The sequence below is a fragment of the Triticum dicoccoides genome, chromosome 4B (genome assembly GCF_002162155.2).
Source record: "Triticum dicoccoides isolate Atlit2015 ecotype Zavitan chromosome 4B, WEW_v2.0, whole genome shotgun sequence".
Taxonomy (NCBI): domain Eukaryota; kingdom Viridiplantae; phylum Streptophyta; class Magnoliopsida; order Poales; family Poaceae; genus Triticum; species Triticum dicoccoides.
The window spans coordinates 24817817-24824845 of NC_041387.1; positions in this window are offsets into that span (position 1 = coordinate 24817817).

Genomic DNA, 7029 nt, shown 5'->3' on the forward strand with positions numbered 1-7029 from the left:
TGGAATTCCAACCAAAGAGGCTGGGAGCCGACCCAAAAGTCTAGCCAAAACCTAGCCGATCTGTCGTCTCCTATGGCAAATTTTGCCCCCATGGCAAAAGCCTGTCTAATGACTTGGATGTCGTTCCAGAAAGATGAGCCCCTGGATGCACCTTCGAAGAAGTTTCCGCTCGGGAAATACTTAGCACGCAGAAGATCAGCCCACAAGCCCGTCACCCCTTGGGATATCTTCCAGATCTACTTGCACATGAGTGCAACGTTCAGGATTCTAGTGTTGGTGATGCCGAGGCCCCCCAAGGCCTTGGGGCGACAAACCGCTGCCCACTTCACCATATGGTATTTACGCTTCGGGCCTATTCCTTCCCAGAAGAAACGTGACCGAGGCGTGTCCATTTTGGCGTGAACACCCTTGGCCAAAAGAAAGAGGCCCATCGCAAACAAAGGCAGGGAGGATAGGCTCGAATTCGTGAGCACTAGCCTGGCTACGGAGGAGAGGAATTTGCCCCGCCGCGGGCACACCCGTCCCCCAATCTTGGTCCAAATCGGAGCCCAATCATCGATCTTAAGGCATATAGAATATAATGGCAAACCTAGATACGTGAAAGGAAACTTTCCAACTTTGCAGTTGGCAAGTCCGCGATGCGCCTGCCCTCATCCGCTTCCAACCCCATGGGCAAAACTTCACACTTGTGGAAGTTGATCTCCAGCCCGGACATGAGCTCGAAGCTAAGGAGAAGGGCTTTGATTGTAGCCACACTGTGGAGGTCCGGCTGGAACAGCAGAAGCGTGTCGTTGGCATACCGCAACTGGAGATCCCCCTTGGGATGAGGTGGCTAATCACACCTTTGATGTGGACGGCCTCGGTGGCTCTTCGTAGCATAGCCGCCAACGCATCTACTACGAAGTTGAACAAGATCGGGGACATTGGGTCACCCTGACGGAGTCCATGTTTGTTCTGGAAGAAGTGCCCTACTTCTCCGTTGACCGAGATCGTTGTCTGGCCCCCCGAGACCAGCTGCATCACTCGGTGAACCCAAACAGCCGAGAAACCTCGAATGATGAGAACTTTGCGTAGGAAATCCCAGTTGACCCGGTCGTACGCTTTTTCGAAGTCCAGTTTAAGTAAGATGGCTGGTTCTTTCGTGCGTCTAAGATCGTGGAGAATTTCCTGAAGGGCCAACGCCCTCCAGGATGTGACGGCCACGGATGAACGCAGATTGCGAGCGACTTATCATGCATTGATCTTGAGAGGATGTGACGGTACACGCTTTAGCACAGATCTTGAGAGGAACGTTAATAAGCGCGATGGGTCTATACTGACGAATGTTGTCCGCCCCCGCCACTTTGGGGATGAGCAATAAGATGTCGTAGTTAAGCCTAGCAATATCTACCGTGCCCCGCATCAATCCGTTGCACACCTCGAAAATGGGCTCACGGAGCAGAGGCCAAAAATGTTTGAACATTGCCACCGGCCACCCATCCGGGCCCGGCGCGGTGTCCGACTTCATGCTCATGAGTGCGTCATCGATCTCCTTGGGGAGAAACGCGAGACCCAACTCTGCACTCTCACTATCAAGGACCAGTTGATAGGGCAACCAAACATCCTAAGGAAGACCAGCCCTCTGATCCTCTCAGGTCCCCATCAGGTGGATATAGAACTCATAGACATGGTTCATGATATCCGCTTGGCGCAATAGCAACCCCTGTTCTGAATGCAGCCGCAGGATCACACATTTCCGGCGTCTTCCGTTGGCATAGGTGTGGAAGTACTTGGTGTTGGCGTCCCTCTTGAGCGTCCACTTGAGGCCGCCCCTGCGCCTCCAGTATTCCTCCTCGCCTCGAAGCAGAGCTTCAACTTTCCCTTCCAGGGTGTAGCGATGTGCCATTCTTGCTCTGAGAATGGTCTCGCATTGGCCTGGGCGTTGAGATGTGCGATCTCGTCGACAAGACTCGCCGTGAGTAACTTGTCGTCACACCCTTTGTTCGCGCCCCATCCCTTGAGGCTCGCACGGAGGCGGCTCCCTGCCGCGTTCCAGAACTCCATAGGGCCACGTTGTGGACCTATAAGTTGCACGCAGCTCAACCACTTCTCCTTGAATATGGTGTCAAACTCTGGTATCTCGAACCAGGCCGTCTAAAAAAAGAAACAAGGGCTGCGGCGGATCCTGTCCTCCCCTGTGGACAAGTTCAGATGTACGTGATCAGATCCTATGCACGTTTCCGCGAGGAGCGAGCATAAAGGGTACAACACCTCCCAGTAGGGTGACATGAACACACGATCCAGCATTGAGCGCACCGGGGCGAGCTACTTGTTCGTCCAGGTATACCTAGCGTCGGTCCTAGCCACTTCCCAAAGCACCATAGACGCGATTGCGTTGTAGAACAGAGCCACCCTAAGCCAGTTGATGGTATTGTTGTTTTTGTCCACTCCCGAGCGGATCAAATTGAAATAACCCCATACCACTAGGGGGATCTGGGCTGCGGAGACCGCGAGCACCTTGGCTTGGAGTTCTCCCAAGAACTCTGCCGAGTGGGAGTGATCCGCAGGTCCATAAACTTGTTGGGAAACGTAGCAATAATTCAAAAGTTTCCTACGTGTCACCAAGATCAATCTAGGAGATGCTAGCAACGAGAGAGAGAGGGAGTGCATATTCATACCCTTGAGGATCGCTAAGCGGAAGCTTTACAAGAACGCGGTTAATGGAGTCGTACTCGCGGCGATTCAAATCGCGGAAGATCCGATCTAGCGCCGAACGGACGGCGCCTCCGCGTTCAACATATGTACATCTCGGGGACGTCTCCTCCTTCTTGATCCAGCAAGGGGAGAGGAGAAGTTGAGGGAGAGCTCTGTCAGCATGACGACGTGGTGGTGGAGCTTGTGGTTCTCCTGCACGGCTTCGCCAAGCTCTATGAAGGAGGAGGAAGTGTTGGAGGAGGAAGGGGCTGCGCCAGGGGAAGGTTGCGGCTGCCCTCTCTCTCCCTCACTATATATAGGGGAAAGGGTGCCCTAGGGTTTCCCTAGGAGAGGGGCGGCGGCCACAGGGGAAACCCTAGATGGGTTTGGGCGCCCCACCCCTAGGAAACTTGCCCCCCAAGCCGAGAGGGGCGGCTGCCCTAGGGGAGGCGCCCCACCTCTCCAGGTTACGTGAGATGGGGCGGGAGGGGCGCTCAGCCCCTTAGTGGGCTGATGTGCCCCCTCCCCTTGGCCCATAAGGCCCCCCAACGCTTGCTGGGGCCTCCGAAACCCCTTTCGGACACGCTGGTTGTCAACTGGTACCCCCGGAACAATTCCGGACTCCAATACCCTTCGTCCAATATATCGATCTTCACCTTCGGACCATTATGGAGTTCCTCGTCACGTACGGGATCTCATCCGGGACTCCGAACAACATTCGGTAACCACATACTATTTCCCATAACAACTCTAGCGTCACCGAATCTTAAGTGTGTAGACCCTACGGGTTCGGGAACCATGCAGACATGACCGAGATACCTCTCCGGCCAATAACCAATAGCGGTATCTAGATACCCATATTGACTCCCACATGTTCCACGAAGATCTCATCGGATGAACCATGATGTCAGGGATTTAATCAATCTCGTATACAATTCCCTTTGTCCATCGGTATGTTACTTGCCCGAGATTCGATCGTCGGTATCCCTATACCTTGTTCAATCTCGTTACCGACAAGTCTCTTTACTCGTTCCGTAACGCATGATCCCATGACTAACTCCTTAGTCACATTGAGCTCATTATGATGATGCATTACTGAGTGGCCCCAGAGATACCTCTCCGTCATACGGAGTGACAAATCCCAGTCTCGATTCATGCCAACCCAACAGACACTTTCGGAGATACCTGTAGTGCACCTTTAAAGCCACCCAGTTACGTTGTGACGTTTGGTACACCCAAAGCATTCCTACGGTATCCGGGAGTTGCACAATCTCATGGTCTAAGGAAATGATACTTGACATTAGAAAATCTCTTACCAAATGAACTACACGATCTTGTGCTATGCTTAGGATTGGGTCTTGTCCATCACATCATTCTCCTAATGATGTGATCCCATTATCAATGACATCCAATGTCCATGGTCGGGAAACCATAACCATCTATTGATCAACGAGCTAGTCAACTAGAGGCTCACTAGGGACATGTTGTGGTCTATGTATTCACACATGTATTATGGTTTTCAGTTACTACAATTATAGCATGAACAATAGACAATTATCATGAACAAGGAAATATAATAATAACCATTTTATTATTGCCTCTAGGGCATATTTCCAACAGTCTCCCACTTGCACTAGAGTCAATAATCTAGTTCACATCACTATGTGATTGTAATGATTCCAACACCCATGGGGTTTGATCATATCTTGCTTGTGAGAGAGGTTATTAGTCAACGTGTCTGAACCTTTCATATCTGTGTGTGCTTTACGAATCTCTACGTCATCTTGTAGATGCAGCTACCATGTGCTATTTGGAACTATTCCAAATAACTGCTCTACTATACGAATCCGGTTTACTACTTAGAGTCATCCAGATTAGTGTCAAAGTTTGCATCGACGTAACCCTTTACGATGAACTCTTTTACCACCTCCATAATCGAGAAAATTCCTTAGTCCACTAGTTACTAAGGCTAACTTTGACCGCTGTCCTGTGATCCATTCATGGATCACTCTTGTACCCCTTGACTGACTCATAGCAAGGCACACTTCAGGTGCGGTACACAACATAGCATACTGTAGAGCCTACGTCTAAAGCATAGGGGATGACCTTCGTCCTTTCTCTCTCTTCTGCCGTGGTCAGGTCTTGAGTCTTACTCAGTGCTCACACCTTATAACACAGCCAAGAACTCCTTTGCCGATCTATTTTGAACTCCTTCAAAATCTTGTCACGGAATATGTTCATTTGAAAGTACTATTAAGCGCTTCGATCTATCCTTATAGATCTTGATGCTCAATGTTCAAGTAGCTTAATCCAGGTTTTCCATTGAAAAACACTTTTTAAACAACCCTATATGCTTTCCAGAAATTCTACATCATTTCTGATCAACAATATGTCAACAACATATTGTCATCAGAAATTCTGTAGTGCTCCCACTCACTTCTTTGGAAATACAAGTTTCTCATAAACTTTGTATAAACCAAAAATCTTTGATCATCTCATAAAAGCGTACATTCCAACTCCAAGATGCTTACTCCAGTCCTTAGAAGGATTGCTGGAGCTTTGCATACTTGTTAGCATCTTTTAGGATTGACAAAACCTTCTGGTTGTATCACATACAACCTTTCCTCAAGAAAACTATCGAGGAAACAATGTTTTGACATCCTATCTGCAAGAATTCATAAATAATGCAGTAACTGCTAATATAATTCCAACAGACTCTTAGCATCGCTACGAGTGAGAAAGTCTCATCGCAGTCAACTCCTTGAACTTGTCGGAAAACATCTTAGCGACAAGTCGAGCTTTTTTAATGGTGACACTTACCATCATTGTCCGTCTTCCTTTTAAAATCCATCTGTACCCAACAGCCTTATGACCATCAAGTAGTTCTTCCAAAGTCTACACTTTGTTTTCATACATGGATCCTCTCTCGGATTTTATGGCCTAGAGCCATTCCTCGAAATCCGGGCCCACCATTGCTTCTCCATAGCTCATAGGTTCATTGTTATCTAGCAACATGACCTCCAAGACAGGATTACGTACCACTCTGAAGTAGTACACATCCTTGTTGACCTACGAGGTTTGATAGTGTCTTGATCTGAAGTTTCATGATCACTATCATCAGCTTCCACTTCAATTGGTGTAGGCGCCACAGGAACAACTTCATGTGCCCTGCTACACACTAGTTGAAGTGACGGTTCAATAACCTCATCAAGTCTCCACCATCCTCCCACTCAATTCTTTCGAGAGAAACTTTTCCTCGAGAAAGGAACCGTTTCTAGAAACAATCACTTTTGCTTCCGGATCTGAAATAGGAGGTATACCCAACTGTTTTGGTTGTCCTATGAAGATGCATTTATCCGCTTTGGGTTCGAGCTTATCAGGCTAAAACTTTTCACATAAGCGTCGCAGCCCTAAACTTTTAAGAAACGATAGCTTAGGTTTCTCTAAACCATAGTTCATACGGTGTCATCTCGACGAAATTATGTGGTGCCCTATTTAAAGTGAATGCGGTTGTCTCTAATGCCTAACCCATAAACGGTAGTGGTAATTCGATAAGAGACATCATGGTATGCACCATATCCAATAGGGTGCAGCTATGATGTTCGGACACACCATCACACTATGGTGTTCCAGGCGGTATTAGTTGTGAAACAATTTCCACAATGTCTTAATTCTGTACCAAACTCGCAACTCAGATATTTATCTCTATGATCATATCATAGACATTTTATCCTTTTGTCACGAAGATCTTCAACTTCACTCTAAAATTACTTGAACCTTTCAATAATTCAGACTTGTGTTTCATCAAGTAAATATACTCAGCATCTACTCAAATCATTTGTGAAGTAAAAACATAATGATATCCACTGCGTGCCTCAGCACTCATTGGACTGCACACATCAAAATGTATTACTTCCAACAAGTTGCTTTCTTGTTCCATCTCACTGAAAACGAGGCCTTTCAGTCATCTTGCCCATGTGGTATGATTTGCATGTCTCAAGTGATTCAAAATCAAGTGAGTCCAAACTATCCATCTGCATGGAGTTTCTTCATGCGTATACACCAATAGACATGGTTCGCATGTCTCAAACTTTTCAAAAACGAGTGAGTCCAAAGATCCATCAACATGGAGTTTCTTCATGCGTTTTATACCAATATGACTCAAATGGCAGTGCCACAAGTAGGTGGTACTATCATTACTATCTTATATCTTTTGGTATGAACATGTGTATCACTACGATCGAGATTCAATAAACTCATTTTAGGTGTAAGACCATTGAAGGTATTATTCAAATAAATAGAGTAACCATTATTCTCCTTAAATGAATAACCGTATTGCGATAAACATAATCCAAT